The sequence below is a fragment of the Aptenodytes forsteri genome, unplaced genomic scaffold (genome assembly GCF_000699145.1).
Source record: "Aptenodytes forsteri isolate BGI_AS27 unplaced genomic scaffold, ASM69914v1 Scaffold174, whole genome shotgun sequence".
NCBI classification, from domain to species: Eukaryota; Metazoa; Chordata; class Aves; order Sphenisciformes; family Spheniscidae; genus Aptenodytes; species Aptenodytes forsteri.
The window spans coordinates 1150034-1166887 of NW_008794603.1; positions in this window are offsets into that span (position 1 = coordinate 1150034).

Consider the following 16854-nt stretch of genomic DNA (forward strand, 5'->3'; position numbering starts at 1 on the left):
CGTTGGTGGTGTGAGTTGGGGCTTCTGCAAGCACCGAAGCCTTTGACCTTTTCCAAGGAGACTTGTGGGAAAACCTGAGCGGTTTTATCCTTTTTGGGAATCCCCTCCTGCCGCCTCAAGTGAGAATTGAATAGGAGAGGCTCAGCTGGGCAAGGTGTAACGTTGGAAATGTGTGGATGTTTTCATAGGTTCTGTGCAACATCTTTCTTAAATCAGGAGACTTGTGGGAAAACCTGAGCGGTTTTATCCTTTTTGGGAATCCCCTCCTGCCGCCTCAAGTGAGAATTGAATAGGAGAGGCTCAGCTGGGCAAGGTGTAACGTTGGAAATGTGTGGATGTTTTCATAGGTTCTGTGCAACATCTTTCTTAAATCCATATTTTATCGATGTCTTGAAAATACTGTTACAGATAATACGAAGGACATCGATAGGGTTTCAAAGAAATTTTAATTAAAACCCCCTACTTCTTGCTTTTTATTTAGATAATACAAACTGGGTTTGATGGAGCTTGACTTGAACCAACAGACTGTCTTAAACATCAATTTCACGCTGTTTTCTTTGCGCCCTGTGCCCTACTTCAGATCAGAATGTGCCTTACTACGTCAGTCCTGGTCCCTCTGCCCCCTTCATAGTTCGTGGTCGGGTTCAGTGCTGGGAATGGTGACCAGTGCCAGAAAAGGAGACCTGAAAATTGACCCAATGTTAAAACTCACTGTAACTTCAACTGAAATTAAGTGTAACATGTAACTCTTGGTTTTCAATAAAATGGTAAAGAACACGTCAAACTCATTTTTTTTTTTGCATGTGGTGTGTAGCTAGCTTTTCATAAGAGTATATACACCTGCTGAAAAGTGTTTGGTGTGGAGGAAGGAGTTAATTTATTATATCAAGATAAAAATTGTACAGTATGTGTAAACCCTGTCTTTATTTTATATATATATACACACACGTAGTGTCAACTCAATGTTTTATGTCTGGGTATCTGGCTTACAAGTAGAGGTGAGCACAATATACATATTTTTGTAGTTTTTTAAAAACAGTTGCGAATGTGGCCCTTGAGATGTAGTAGTGTGTTGCGGTTGTTTCGGTTTGCTGTTTTTTTATTTTGATACTCCAAATAAGTGTGCTAGCTTCTAAATGGGGAAGCATTTTGTACAGGTGTCCTACTCGTGGCACTTCACAAGTCTGTTTAATAGTAGTCGTAAGTTCCGTATGACGATTAATAGGTTTTGTGTAGGATGTGATCCTGCAAAGATCCGAAGTTATGATCTCTGTGGCCCTACAACAGCATCGTCCTACTGTAGGGATCTGCTTGTGGTGGAACTTGGAGTTTGTTGATAGAAGCTGTTTCTAGTTCTGCCGCTGGTTTTCCTCGGTACCAAATGTACCTGTCAAGTCAATTCGTTATCCCTTAATAAGGAGCAACGCTTATATATCGAAGCTTAATTTATTTTGTGTGAAATGCACAGATTATTTTAAAACTCTAAATATGAAATACTGTATCCAGGCTGAAAGAATACGTGTCTAATGTCACTGGGCTTGGGTGAGAGTCTCTAATTAAGAGTTCTCGTCTGAATAAGGTATTAAATTCCCAACTGGTTGTCCAGTAAGAGCTGAGGAGAGCAGAATAGCGTGTGCGGCTCTGTCAAATTACTGTAGATAAGCATTATCTTGATGCATTCAGCTGGGTTTTATAGGTGTATCATAAAAAATCATATTAAGCAAATTTTCAGATTTGTGTTCTCAAGGAGACAAAAGCACTAGGCAAATGATACTTGAACCACATACCTTGCTTCTAACTTCCAGCGTCTTTTTGATTGAGTCTTAGTTATCCTTTTATGAAGAAACATGCTGAATTCGCTCAGGTTGATGTTAACTTTTACCGGGACCAAAAGTGGAAATTAAAAAGCAGGAATAATAATGCAGAAAGACTGAGTTGTTGATTTATAACAGCGCTCTTGCTTTAATACGTGTTTTTACCATGTTGAAGTTCTGTACGGGTGTCACCATGTGATAAAACAGGGCAGCGTGTGGACAGGATATTAAAACTTGATTTCTGTCGTACCAAACAATTGGTACATCTTCATCAGTTCGCGAGATCGGCATCCTTTCCTAACAGCTTGGCATGTCCTACTGCATGATTTAAGACTTGATTCTTAGGCTTGAATGTGTTTTCAAATGCAAAATTACGTATTTCAATCACCGCCACTTCAGCAAACTCAATTGTACGTTTGAAGTGATTATTTTGGAAACTGCTTGTAGTTTGCCAGCTGACCCCTGTGTACTTTTCCAGCCAGGTTCTGTGTAAACAGGGTGTAGGTGCAACTTCGTGTTGCGTGGCTCAAATCCGACTGCAGGTGGCACATGTCATCTGGTATTCATCATGTGAAGGAATCATCACCGTCTGCGAAACCCTGGGTCTTGCTGGAGAAGTTACCGATCCCGTTCACCTGTGCTGTCCGTGTGATGTAGAGGCGAATAAAAGGCTACTGCCCGTGTCAGAAAAGCATTGGAAATTTAGCTTCGTCATTGTTTATAACTAGTATTCTCTTAAAGATGTGGTCGGAGCAGCTATGAGGGTGCAGATACTGACAGTAAGGAGTGTCTGTACGCGTGGCAGAGCGTGCGGGTTCTGCGGTGGGTTTGACTGGACTGTCTTCCCGTTTGAAGAGAGTAGATATTGGGGAAACGTGGATCTTATTTTTGCGCCTGTATAATATTATCTGATTTCCACCCACCTCCGTTATTATCAAACGCTATTAATATTGCACCTTGAGGGTACGGACGTTTAAACCACTGTCCTGCAGTCAGACATGAGCTCGCTTAGCTAAGAGGCTGAACGGGCTAGCTTTGAGCCACCCGGGATGGGGAGCCGTGCTGGCTCGTTAGTGCTGCTCTGAAGCTAATCAGAGGCAGGGCGCAGGAGCGCCCAGCTGGAACCAGCCTCCCGTGGCTGGTTCCCAGTTCGGGGACAGCACAAGTCGCTTAGAGTGAGGGCAGGGTGAGCCCGTACAGACCTATTTTCTACAAGGACGTATTTTAAGTGTCTTACGGTGTTCCGATGATGGAAGTAAGCGAGTACCCTTTGCCTTTTACTTCTAATCTTTCTTGGATTATGGGGTCACGGAAAATTTCTTTGTGAATACCCACTGTAGTTCTTAGGTTGCGGAGAAGAGATTAGAAGTGCAATTTTAATTCAACTCCGTGTGTTTGTGCATGCGTACGTGTATTGAAGGAATGCATTATATGTTGTGATCTTGCGTTGTTCAGTATATGAAATAAAGGTATTCTGATGAGGAACTTGCTCTCTCTGATGCGTGTGTACGTTAATGTTTTCTGTTGAGTTGGGTATTTCTCTTCAGTGCTAGAGAAGAAAGCCGGTTTTACCCTGTTTGTAGACATTGCTTCTCAAGTGTTTAAGGCTTGTTACAAACAGGGTAGAATTCAGCCGGATGTTGTAACTACTAAAATTGAACGGGCAGTGCTTTTACCGTTTCCAGTCCCATACGAAGCCAGTTCTGCCGCTTTCAGGATGGAGATACTGATCTCTGTGAAACAGGTCCTCAATCACTATTTTACAAAACACGTGCGTATCTTGCAATTAGAGCTAAAACGATAAACCATAGTCCTTGCACCTGTGGCAGAGTCCAAATTAACAGTCTCTAAATACATAAACATTAAAAGGCCTTTGCTTCATCAGATTTTTCTGCCGTGGTGGAACTAAACTTTTAAATCTCATATTTGCTGTCTCGAATTAATGGTGCTACTAAAGCATCCCATTTAACCTGAAACTTCTCCCTACCCACACAAGACCTGCTCACCTCACACGAGAAGGTAAGGGGTCTCGTTCAAAATCTGAAAGCAGGTACTTCGTCTTTTCCCGGCTCTGCCCAGCCTTCCCTGGATTGCTCTCTTTAGCCTTGTGGTTTATGGTGGATTGAGGCGCCGGTTGCTGTGAGCCGTAGGTGCGGTTCCTCATTTCTTGGGCACTTCTTCCCGAGCAAGGACACCTGGAAGATGTTCTTGCCCTCTTGTGTGAGCACTTCACCCTCATGTTGTGTGTTCTTGCCTCCTCAACCTGTGACCCTCTCCCTGTGGCTACCGCACCCCTTCGTCCTCCGGCACTTCCCCTTTCCTGCCTGTCAGGTTCGGACTCAAGCTTGCGTGGTGCGAGAACCCCAATTTGCCACAGGAACCCCCAACCTGGAATGGTTTCAAAAGACAGGTCGTCCTGAGGAGCAGTGCGATTGATTCTGCGGTTGTGTTCAGGAGAGCTGAATCTGACTGCTTTTGATCTCCTACAGTGCGCGTAGCTTCAGCAGGGGATTAAAGCTGCTTTTGTTATCCCAAGGTGCAAGTTTGCTATTCATGGTCTCTTGTTCTCTTTTTTTTTTTTTGTTAAACATTGCTGCCTAAAATGAGTCTAAATCAAGTGACTTTTTTTTTTCCCCTCCCTGAAGTTTTTAACTTTTTGCATTGTTTTTCACATGTTTTGATGGAGCACATGCCTTTCACCCTTCCCTCCTTCCTGGTCCTCTGGGAAAGTCCCCCGCCAGTACATTCGTATTTCGAAATACAGAAATTTGTAGGAAGCCGGGGGGGAAGGAGTGCTTACGTTTCTTTTACAATGGAATGATAGAATGATAGCATTACTAGTTAGAGCATATTTAAATACACAGTAGTCTTTTCTTTTTGCTTTTAGAAACGCACTTACACAGAAATACAAAATTACTCTCCAACGCTCCTAGGCGCCTGTTGCTTCATGTAGAGGTGGTTATTTTTTGGGCACGGCGGTTTCCGAGCCAGGCAGTCTGTGGTCTGGCCAGCAGGGTGAGGGCTTGTACGCACAATACGCTTCAAGACTGCGAATCTGCAAGGAAATATTGGTGAAGCTTCCAGCTTGTCTGTCTTGGGATTCCGTTAATAAAACAGGAGCAGCTTGTTAAGGAAAAAGCATCTGTAAGATTTTTTTTTTAATTTCGGCGTGCCATTTAGAATTCTGTCCTGCTTCGTATGCACCGGTAAAATATTTTCAAATGTTGGCATGTAAAGCAAAGAGCAAGTGGGTCTAAAAGGCAGTGTTGCCTTAGCAACTACGGTCTGAGTTTCTGGAGAGATTAGAACTATTGATTTCTAACACGTTGAGTTAAAGAAATCTCTCTGGACATTAAAAAAAAAAAAGGGTGGAATCATAGGTGGAATCATATTCTGCCTGAAGCTCGTTATGTTTTTGGTTTGCTGGTGCATCTGATTTTTTCACAGCAGGTGTGCTTTAAGTTATACAGAAGGATTTATTTTGTTTTTCTATTAGAGCTTCATAAGTTATTCAAGAATTGAATGGATTTTGTTTTTTAAAAATACAGTTTTGATGTTGTGGTAAGGGTGGTTTTGTTTTGGTTTTTTCCTTGCAAGGAGTCCCAGGGGTATCGGATATATTCTGGTTAGATATATTCAGCACATTCCCTTAGTCTCTTTTGTCAAGAGCTGCAGGGAGCTTTTTCCCCTGTTCCAAACATATTCTTTGCAGCTTATTTCTTCCTCGGAATACCGTAACTTAATTTTAACTCTTTAGTCTCTGAAAAATGTGTTGAAATTTTCCAGTAGCGTATTTTGCTTTATAAACTGTGGGACTGTATTATATGCTGGGGGCTATATTATCATGGCATGCTATCCTGATTGTGTTCTGCCTCCGCTTGCACTGCCATTGGGGAAAACGTCAGACCAAGAGCAGGCTGAACTCAGATCAGTCCAACGTCGGGAACAGTGACAAGAGTATGTCTAACTTTTTCTCCCGAGGAAGTCTAAAGCTGAGAATGAGTACAGTGTTATTTCTAGGGAGCGCTTCGTGCGACAGATGTCAGAAGAAATAAAGCGGGAATACCTCTGGAAATGAGGTGTCTTCTTTGGGGGGTCCGAAACCTCCTTTGAGCATCTCGATCCTGGAGGTGTCCATTTCCTGAGATCCTTTTGGGGAATCTGGGAGCCTGAACAACTCGGGTTCTGGGGAAACTAGTTGAATCCCTACTTCTCTGTCAGCTCAGGAAGGTAAGAGTTTAGGTGTCAGGCGCCATGAGAAGCACCACGGCCAAACCCAGTGCCGCGTGAAGGATGCAAGGCGGTTGTAGCAAAGTTAAGGCAAAATGCAAAGCAAAAGTATGTGACAATTAAAAAAAAATTGATATTCACCCTGGGTAGCTTACGGCTCTGTGAGTGTGTGTTATGCCCAGGGGAATGCTCACTCCGAGATGGATAATTTGTGTGTTTGCAGGTCTTGTGTGGTAAATGTTGGACTTTTTCACCCGATTTGCTTTTCAGTAGAATCCTTGTTAAAATTTGATGCAAGTGACTAATTACTGATTTTCATAAAGCTAATAAGGGATTTTATGCTAAATAATTGCGTATCCCACTTTATTGTGTTCATATGCTTGTTTGTTTCGTAAAAATCATGCAATGAAACATAGATCAGTAATGCTTGTTGCTTGATCCTACTGCTGTATAGCTGATGAATTCATGGGTTTAAGACAAATAATCCGTATTTCATTATTAGCAAGTGCTAGAAATAAAAACATACTCTAGACTATTGGTTGAAAAACAAATCCTGAAGTCATAAGAGAGGATTAAAGTTGGGGAAAAAAAAAATCTCTCGAAAGAAATGTTAAAAAATGAAGAGAGTAATGACATCTGCTTAATAGCATCCGGCCCTCTCAACCAACAGTTACGAACCTTTGAAGTCTTTAGATAGAGGAAATAAAAGTGGGGGGGAAAGCAATGTGTGAGAAAAATCAGAATAAAATAGCAGTCCAGGTTATCTGAAAATTGTATTTTCTATGTGGGAAAGCTTTGAAGCCTGTCTGAAATGTGTTCTAAAGAGGCTAATGAAGCTAAAGATAAAAGCATAGGGATAAAGCTTAAAGGGCAATAGAGCTACATTTAATTCACAAACAACGTTAACAGTAGGAAGAGAAATCTATAATGCCTGGACATCCTCCCTGTTTCTGAAGGTGGTTTCTTTCACTTCAGGGCACCTATCAGCAGGAAGGGTTTTTTTAGTTGGGAGAAAAACAATGACAGCCTTTCAAGTTAATGTCAAGTGTGATGGAAACGTCAGAACAAAACCCCTAAAAGGGTATATTTGGAAATAGTTGTGGAAATGCAGCTCGCTCCGTTCCTAAGTGTGTCCTGTCCTTCAGGAAGGCAAATTAATTCTTTGATAATCTTCCTGAATGCTATTTTCTTTTTTTTTTTTTTTTATCCCCCAATGTACTAAGTCTCATGTACCTTATTTCACTTCTGGAGTTTGTTTCTTAGGGAAACTTAATGCATGGAGAAAGGATCCATTTGTTGTCATCCAGGAAGTTGTCTCTGCAGGTAATGGTTTTCTGTGAATTTAAGCTTGAAAATCAGGGTAAATGGAGCTTCGCCACACAGAATGCTGTTCATCAGGCTTCTGATGAAAATGTATGTCCTTGTTTCTGAAGGTCCTGATCTGAACTTACATGGCTAAACACAGAATGAGTATTATCGGTATAAGAGAATCAATGGTATTACGAATAGTTAAATTTTGGTCTAATGGGTCATGGAAATCCATAATACTGTTGCATAAAAATGAGCTTAATCTTATCGTTAGTTTTATTCACTTCCTAGAATGGTGTTTTACCATGACAGTCAATGAGAAAGTCATTGGTGGTTGCAGAGACTTTTACAGAAGTTCAATGAATCCATTAAAGGTGCAAGGTGAGAGCATCGGTGTTTCAAAAATGGGCTATCACCTAGCAGGAGGGCCTGCTTGGATTGCTTTAGCTAAACCTTCTGGTGTTACTTTGCAGTGAGTCCTGTTCTGAGACCGTTGTAAGGAAAGGTCCAGGCTTACCTTTGAGGGGAAAAAGTCACCGAGACTACAGATCATTAAATATTTGAAAGAAGCCATCCTATTTAATGGTGGGCGCTTTCTAATCCGCTACTTAATCCTGCAAATAATAGTATGGGAGGAAGAAAATAATCAAAATTAATATGTTAATCTGATGTTGAACGTGAGAAATAAGGTGAACATGGGCAGAGGCGTAGGCACACGAGGAAAGCAGATTCTGTCTCTGATCGTGTCCCGTGCCTGGGAAGGGCATCGGGAAGAGCCCTGCCCCTGAGGTGTCAGGAACGCCATCTCCAAAGTGATGTTCTCCACAGTTGCTCAAAAAAGCTTTTTAATTACACTGGCATATGCCCGCAGAATGAAATAATGGGGAAATTGCAAATGTCTTTTTCAGTAATCCGTCTGAAACAAGCCAAGACTTCCCAGCTGGTCATCCTGCCAGGTTTCTATTCAGCTTAGAACGGCTTTTAAAATTACTACCTTTTTTCAGTGTTTCATTTGACTTTGACTCAAATGTTTGCTACCCCTACCCCTTGCTATGGAGGCCTTTCTCTAAAGAGAAAATTTCAGCCTGCATTGTTATAAAGTGGTTTTGCTTATTTTTCCATCGGGTTGAAGTGTTCTGGCAATCTGCATGGTGTGTAATGGAAAATGAAATCAGTTTGACAGTACCAACTGTTATCTGTACACAGGGCTGTCACCCTGTCTGAAATCTGGGTTTGGAGAAGTGTTTGAGGGTGACTCGGGGAGAGGGATTTCCTGGAGACCGGCTGATTCTGCGACATGCAAACCTGACAAATCAAATACTATTGTCACCATTAAGAAATGTAATTAAGCATTTTCTTAGGGAGTTAACCATGATTATGGGAGAGTTCTTGAAGAATTTTTCAATATTTGTAAGTATATTTAAAGGTGTTGAGTACAAATAAAAAACCTTGATTTTATGCAAAATGTAACTAAAACATGTTGTATTTTACTTCTGCCAGCATCTGCTCTATTGAGCTGGGCCTAAGTTCTGCACCGATGCTGTCCATTTTCATTGTTTCCCTCTCGCTTCTTAAGCAATCTCAATTTCAGAGAGTTGTTACACATTTTCAGCAAGCAATCATACGATCGGTTGAGTTCATGAACGCCCTTGAATCCGTTTCTGAGCAAGGAAGGGGTCCCCGGAGGCCGCCTGGTCCGGGCCAGCACCGGAGCAGGGCCAGCTCTGCGGTGGGTTTGTCCGTGAAGATCAGCTCGCTGGGGACCTTGTCCAGCTGGGTTCCAGCACCTCCCGGGGCGGAGGTCCCACGGTGGGACAGTTAGCTGCCTTCCTCTGTGCAAATGCTGTGAAGGGAACTACTGCTGCGTTAACTGATACTTCCTACAAGAACAGGGTGTTGGGGATATAGCTATTTCATCACTAGTGGGCAGCAAATGTGGCAACCATCTTCTTTTTTCTAGTACTCCAGAGCATCAAGATAGCTGTTTTAGACCAGAGCGAAGCTGCCAGCAGTCGTAGCAGCGACCTGATAGTGACCTGTGGGCTCAGGTGATTGTAGAGTCAGAGACAGGCTTTTCGTTGTTGTTTTCCTTAATTGTGTTCTGGTTTTAGGACTCCTCCTTTTGCACTGGTGCACTTTTTCTAAATGAAGGTTTTCCTGACCAAAACTTCTCCCTGAATCCCACAGTGAGGAGTTTGTGGCTTAAATGTGTCTTATGCAAAGATTACTTCTGAATTATTGTCATTATCGTACAGCACTGTCAGGGCCCCGATGGGCGCGAGCAGCGCTGATTGCGTATCAGAGCTATTGTTTCTGCTGCAGACTGGGAAGGAGCAGAGAGTGCCAGTACGCTGCAGGACCTCGAAGATAATACGTTATAAATAAACATCTAAAATTCGTCTGAAGTCGCAGCATATGATCGCATGGAAGATTGGATCCTGACTATGTTGTATAAAGCTAACGGCTTTTGGCAGTGTAGTCTCTAAATTGGAAAGCTGAAATGATTGCAAATTGTCTGTTTCAATATGGATCCGACAGCTGCCTGGAAGACGGTAGAAGAAGGGTTTAATTGATGTTTGTTCTTGTCAATGTACTGATCAGGTTTTCATGCAAGGTTCTCTTCTTTTGTGCTTTTTTGGTCAAATTTTATTTTAAATTTGTTTGCTATGCTACACAGTAGCTCCAGTGGAAACATAAGCATCCGCCAACGAGGAGCTTAATTTTAGGGCACGTTGTAGAAATCTGAGAACGTTTTTCTGTTTGGATAAAAATGTTTTCTGTGTTTTCTTCTTCCACTGCTGCTATGGGATGCTTCAAAACAATAACCCAAAATGTCTGCTTTCCAGAGCGTCTCCGTGCCCGTTCGGTCCTTTGGTTGTACTCCTCTGCTCGGCTGCACCGTGGGCAGCGGTCACGCTTTGGTGGCTGCAGCCAGCAACTCCCTGTAAGCTGGAGCAACCGAACTGATTTCTGAACTCCTAGTCCTGCAAAGCCTTCAGATAATGGTTATTTCAGCTTCATGTCTGATAAAGCAGGGCTTGTGAGACGAGGGCATTTGCTGTCTGTTTCTCCTCTGTTCTGTTCCCCATCACCACCCAGAAGAGACCTTTGGATCCCGCCAGGCAGCTTTGGTGAAACTGGAAGGGTAGAGCTTGCAAAGACAGGGGGTCGGCAGAAGAGACAATGTTTTTCCCCAGCTCGAAGGGAAAACTGTTGGTTGAACTCGGCTCTTACTGCACAACAAAGAAAAATCACAAGGGAGATGTTACGAATGCCCAACCATTGGGAAACATCTGCGTTTGCCCTCTGTTATGCATATCTATATGTATATATCTATAGGTATATATCGGAAGAGCACCTCACACGGCATATGCCGATAGGAAGCTGTAGCACTGTGCAGAGTGGTTTGTTTGCTTACTCATGGCTTTACCTGTTAAAATAGTGCTGTCTTCTAGAGACTGAAGGACGGAGTCCACCATGGGTAAAGCCTTGGAGTGACTTTGTTTTAATGAATTTTACTGTATTAATTAGCATTCCGATTTTCTTCTGCAGGGACCAACAGGATATTCTTTCTGTATCATTTGCGCTGTGGCCACCCCGAATGGCGTGGCGGCTGCTCCTGTGATTTTACGGTACCTGATGCGGCTGGTGTGGTGACTCAACGACGTCTGCTAACGCTTCCTTGAAGATGCATCTCGAGCCTACTGATGGAGTTTGATGTCTTAAATAACACTGTAGAGAATGGTTCAGGTCTTAAAATAGAATAGTTTGCTGTTCTCCGTGTTTCAGATCTACGGATGAAGCCTTAGACTTAGTGGGTGTTATGTGTAAGAAAAAAGGAAAGGGGACGTATGCTGATGTACAAAATATGACTATTTATCTTCCAGAAAAACAGACAGTGTTTCAAACCCATAAGATATTTTCTGGGTTTTTTGTAGTATTATTGTCTGTGCTCTTAGCTGTGCTATAGGGGTGCAGGTAAAAGGAGACAAAACTAATTTGCAATTAAAGAGGTCACTGAAGTCCAGTAACTTTTTTTTCCACTGCTCTTGCTGTTTAAATTAATCCTGATAAAAATCAGCAATTTTTAGTTCGTATTGTCAAGTACTTGGGCTCGCTGATATTTGTACAGCACTGTTGGTTTCTTCCCAACAGTGCAGGGAAGAAGTTATTTAAGCATTTTTATTGGATTCAGAGAAAATATAATTTCTTTTATATCTGATTTTACAAGCTACTCTTTCCTATGTTTTGATAAGCAATCTCAATCTTGTGTGTAAACTACTTGATGTTGTATTTACCTGCAAGGAATGCAGCTATGTGCAGCCATTATTGAATACGCAGAAATATTTGCGCTAAGAATATAAGAAGATTTTGGCAAAGAGACAAAGGCCAACAATGCTGCTCTGTTGTTATACACTTAAATCTTATATATATGCATGTGTTTTAGAATTTGTTGGCAGATGTACGCACTGAAGAGCCACAGAAGTAACTATTACAGGTTTTTTGTCTTTGCAAAATATATAAAACTGCTTACCTTTTCTGCAGTATTTTCCCCATGCTTTTAAGAAGATCAGGTCTGCCAGTCATATATGGTGCAGTGACAGATGATGGAATTTGGTTTGTCTCACTTAATTTGCTTAATATAATCGATCAGAAAAAAATTCTATTTTAGATAAATGTAAACTGGTTGTATGTTACAACTGAAATTGTGAAGAAACATTAATTTCTAAGTAAATTTATGTGATTTCAAAGTCAATATTCTTAAGAGCTTACAGTCTTGATATTTAATTTGACAAATGCCACAGTAGTTGACTGTACTCTGAAACCTGCTTCTGTATGAAAGCACATGTATATGGAATTGAATTTTCATTATGTAAACCTGTACATATAGCTATCGTCAAAGGCAGTGTTTCCTTTTTTCGCTTTGCACTGCACAGAAAATACTATAGATCTAAATACTTTGTTAATAACCTGTGTTTTCTGACCTGTATTGTTGCAGAATACTGTTGGTCTGTTTGTAAATACTTTTTCAAACACTGCTGGCAGGTGGAGCAGTTCAGCATTTCCACCCTGTGTTCCTTAACCACGTGGACCTTTCCTCGGTTCGAAACCATTTTGTCTCGAATTATTCAAGCCCATAATTCTCCTGTTCTCTGCTTAGGGCAGAACTGGGGTCTATGTAGACAGCACTAGCCTGATCGAGGTAGTGGTTCTTCTTGGTTGTAGAAAGTCTAATGTAATTCTCTTCAGCTGGTGCACGAAAAGCGGTCTCCTTAAATTGTTTTACATTGGAAATTAAATATCTCAATTAAAGTGGCTATATGAAATAGAATAAATATGTCTGTGATACAGTATGTACGGTAGGCGGGTGAGTTCGGAAGACTTTGTGTTTGTTTTAATGCTTTCTCCTGTGTGCTGTGTCTGATGCAGCTACTGATGGACTAACCGGCACGGGTGATCGCCAGCTGCCAGCTCGTGAACGACTTTACAGCTGAGTGTAGCACCTGAAATCCAGGTAGGCTAGAGTTATAATGTACTCCTTAACTCGCCCACAACTGGGAGTAAAGACAACTCGTTGTTACTTCTCAGATCTGCTTGTCAGCAGCTAAAACGTCCAGTGTCCACCCAATTTGGTGTTAAAACTCTAGTAAGAAGATCCTTAAGTTCCCTTCTGAGCCCTTTTGGGTGTGGGAGGCATGACCTGCAAAGCACTGTGCGTTTGCAATGACCTTACTTGCTGCTTTTGGTATGTCTTGCCCTATTGCACATGTAAGGGAGAGACTAAACGTGAGCTCAGGTAAAGCCTGTAACTCTCAGAACCTGTATTTGAGGCCCCCAGACCGTGCAGCGAGTGTGGTGTTTGCCTGAAAGGCTGATTTGAGCGCAGAGGAGGCTTTTGCCCACAACTGGCTGGTTGGACGTGGTGCAGACAGCTCTGCTCGGGGTCCTGCCGACGTTCAGAGCCCGGGCACCTCTCCAGGTCCTGCTCTCCAAAGTATTTCACGCAGAACAGGCATGGACGTGCACTCTTTGAGAGTCAGACTTTTTCCTTGTCTTGTGAAAAGTTCCGAAGGAAGCGAGATCTCTATGTATTTATATTTACCTCTCGTACCATCCACATCCTGCTAGTGCTGCATGAAATAGGCGCGATCCTTCACTTTGTGCCTTTCAGTGCCCTTTTGGATTCCCGTTGTCACCGTCCAGTGAAGCGCAGTTCCTTCAAAGGACGAGTAGTTGCAAAGTTTTGGTTGGCAGAGACAGCTTTAGCCAAAAATGCCCGGTTCTCTCGTAGACCAATCCCTTACATGTTTGCCCTTCATTACATGCTACTTTATTACGGTTCAAGAAAGAAAAATAAAAAGTACACAGATGAAGTGGACTTGATTAGTATCACTGTGTAATGAGGTGGTTGACCTGGAAAAGGAGCTTTATTTAAAACGCAGCAGCATGGGAGGGTAAATTGCCATGCTATCAAAAGAGTGTGCTGGATTTCTTGCTTTTATTAAAGTGCCTGGGCATGGATCACAGTTGTATCGTGTGCAAGCTCACTGAAGAGTTGAGCTTTCTTTGAGTTAGGCTGGCGGTCAGGTAGCGGTACCTTTCCCTTGCACCAGATCCCGCTGAGAAAGGTGTTGCAATCATTTATCCTGCCTGCCTGACCCACAGCCCCTGCCCGCCCGCCCGCAGGCTTTGGCGTTCCGCCTGTCATCCCAGTTACACTTTGTGCTTTACAGGGTAACCGTGAAAATGTGTCCGCCAAAGAATGTTTCTTCAAAGATGTGAATAAAAAGCAGCCATAATCACAGCAGGTATTTTATGACTGACAGCTCAAATTAAAAAGGTATAAAAATACATTTTTATTAATACATGCAATGTCTGTGAAATCTTATGCCAAGTTTTTATACTTGTTATACAAAGCAGTCAAACAAGGTCTCTCCTGTTCCTCCTCCAGCTGTCGATGTCATGGGTGGGAAAACAAACTGCTGCTCCCGTTTCAAGTTTGTCTTAACTATCGCTAATTTGAAGAATTCGAAATAAATACATTTTAAAGTCAATATGATTTTGCAGAGCCTGGTTCATTTATTTCAGAAACTGTTTCTATTAAATAAAATGCATTTTGAAACTCAGCAGGACTGTTGCTAGAGCAGAGTCCTGCCTCGTCAGCAGGGAAGAGCTGACCTGCTGCGGGGAGGAAGGGAGCGCTGCTCCCGCGAGGGATGGAGACAAACCTCCTCCATGTGTGCGTGAGCCTTGCCAGCAAGCGACGCGGGGTGAATTGCAGCTCACTGGGGGTAGTACCCTGCACGGTATTTTTCCATCTGCTTTTCCTGAAGTACACAAGTAGAGTGCTTGGACCCTTTTACAGTGTGACTCCGAGGATGCTGTATGGTCTGCGGCTGCATTTGATAGAGAGAGCCCACCCCTGACACGGACCTTTGCACCCTTCTTTCCAAGCAGAGTCAGATTTTCCCTATAGGTTTAAGATTTCTCTCACCACCCAGCTTTCTAGAAGCGCGCGACAAAGAGAGTCGATGCGGTCCAACTCCGTGTCACTGAAAGAGTGTCGAGAGGTAATGCAATTGTGCTCGGGTGGCGTTCTCCCTTCTGGCTGCTTTTTTACTTGTTTGTGGCTCAAAACGTGATCTTTCAGCCCTAGTCGTTCCACGCAACGTCATCCCCCTGGACGTGTATGAAACGTCGTCAGCATTTGTAGATGATTCACTATTTCTTACACAGTGTGTGAAATCGTTCTCTGCACTTCCCAGAGCACGTGTAACATCCACTGGGGATTTTTTAAAGTTTACTTTTAGCTTTTCCAAATAATTCACAGATCTGGATTAAATTTCACTCTATGTAGCGATTTAAAACAGTTGGTGTATGCTAAATGTCTGTCGCTGAAAACTGTGACCTACAAAAACTGTATTATAATATCCTAAGTAATCAATTATTCAGATGGCCACACATACCGTAGATGCAAGAGTGGCTTCCGAAATCCAGACTGAGCTTTTGATCCCATCATTCCTCCCCTTCTGGCACTTGTCCTGCGCTACAGTCGGGGAAAGGGCTACGGGAGGCAAAATAAAACCAAGCGGAGTAAACCAAAGAAAGAAGATGGAGAAGAGACAGAAAAGGTAAAATGGTCAATTACTCAGATGGCCACACATACCGTAGATGCAAGAGTGGCTTCCGAAATCCAGACTGAGCTTTTGATCCCATCATTCCTCCCCTTCTGGCACTTGTCCTGCGCTACAGTCGGGGAAAGGGCTACGGGAGGCAAAATAAAACCAAGCGGAGTAAACCAAAGAAAGAAGATGGAGAAGAGACAGAAAAGGTAAAATGGTTCTCATAAAGGTGTGATGCCCAGGGATGTTGCGTACGGGGTCTCTGCTCGCCCCCTTGGATTACAATGGACTTGGGAAAGAGGTTTTTTGAGAAGGAATAAAAGAACAGCAGCTGGAAAAGCAGTTGCAAGTTTCCAGCCACGGCTGCCATGAATATATGAAATGGGATCAAACTTCATGCCTGAGGACCATTTCTTTACCGGTGAATTATTAATATATGTTACAAAATTGTAAGACTTACAAGTATACATCTCAGAGTTAGGGAGCTGCTATGATTTTGAGGGAGAATGGTTCAGTCTGAGGACACCAGATGAGTGCCTGTGTTGCTTTACGTGAGGAAAAAATTGACGTTTCATAGCACTGTTGTCCTTGAGGAGTTGGTTTATGCATCTCATAATGGAGATGAGAGAAAGAAATTTTTACTCTAGCTTCTTTCACTAATTTAAAAGCAAAACCTGATCAGGAAGAGGAGCTAAGGTTGGCGAGGCGTTTCAGTAGCATCTAGCTAAAACAAGACAACTTGATCAACCCCACCATTAAGAAACGTGGAGCGTCCGTGGGAATCCCGTCCCGCCACCGGCAATGCGTGTGCAGCTGACGGGACCCCGGCCCTGGGCAGCCTCAGCTCCTGACGCAGGGTTGCAGATAATCCTGACCCTTCCCGGAGCACGGGGAGAGCTGGGTTCATCAGTGCTCTTCATCACCAGCCAGCGGCAACACGGCCGTTTCCAAAGCGCTGCTCCCGGTAGCCGTTACTGCAGCAGACGTCTGCGTTCTTCTCGGAAGGGCTGAATTGGTACAGCGATGTATAAGGACTGTGGAACTGCAAGCTTAACTGTCGAGAAATCGGCTCACCTACAAACCTCTGACTTGGCGCGCTGGCAATCACTCTAACAGCGCCTGTGCAAAGGCTTGAGTGTGGAAGCAAAGCAAATGACTTTCGAGTGAAATATTTCTTTAAATAGACTGTTACCTGTAACGTACTGTTCATTTTGGGTTTGTAGGACTTATAAATGTTACCCTTTTTTTTTTTCTTTTTGAAACTGAACTTGTTACTTGTTTTGATTTGCATTTTCGTAATTGACTGCCCCGTGTGAGAACAAGCAAATTGTCCTCAAAAGCTGCAGATAAAACAAGCGATGCTATTTTAGCTAATTTAT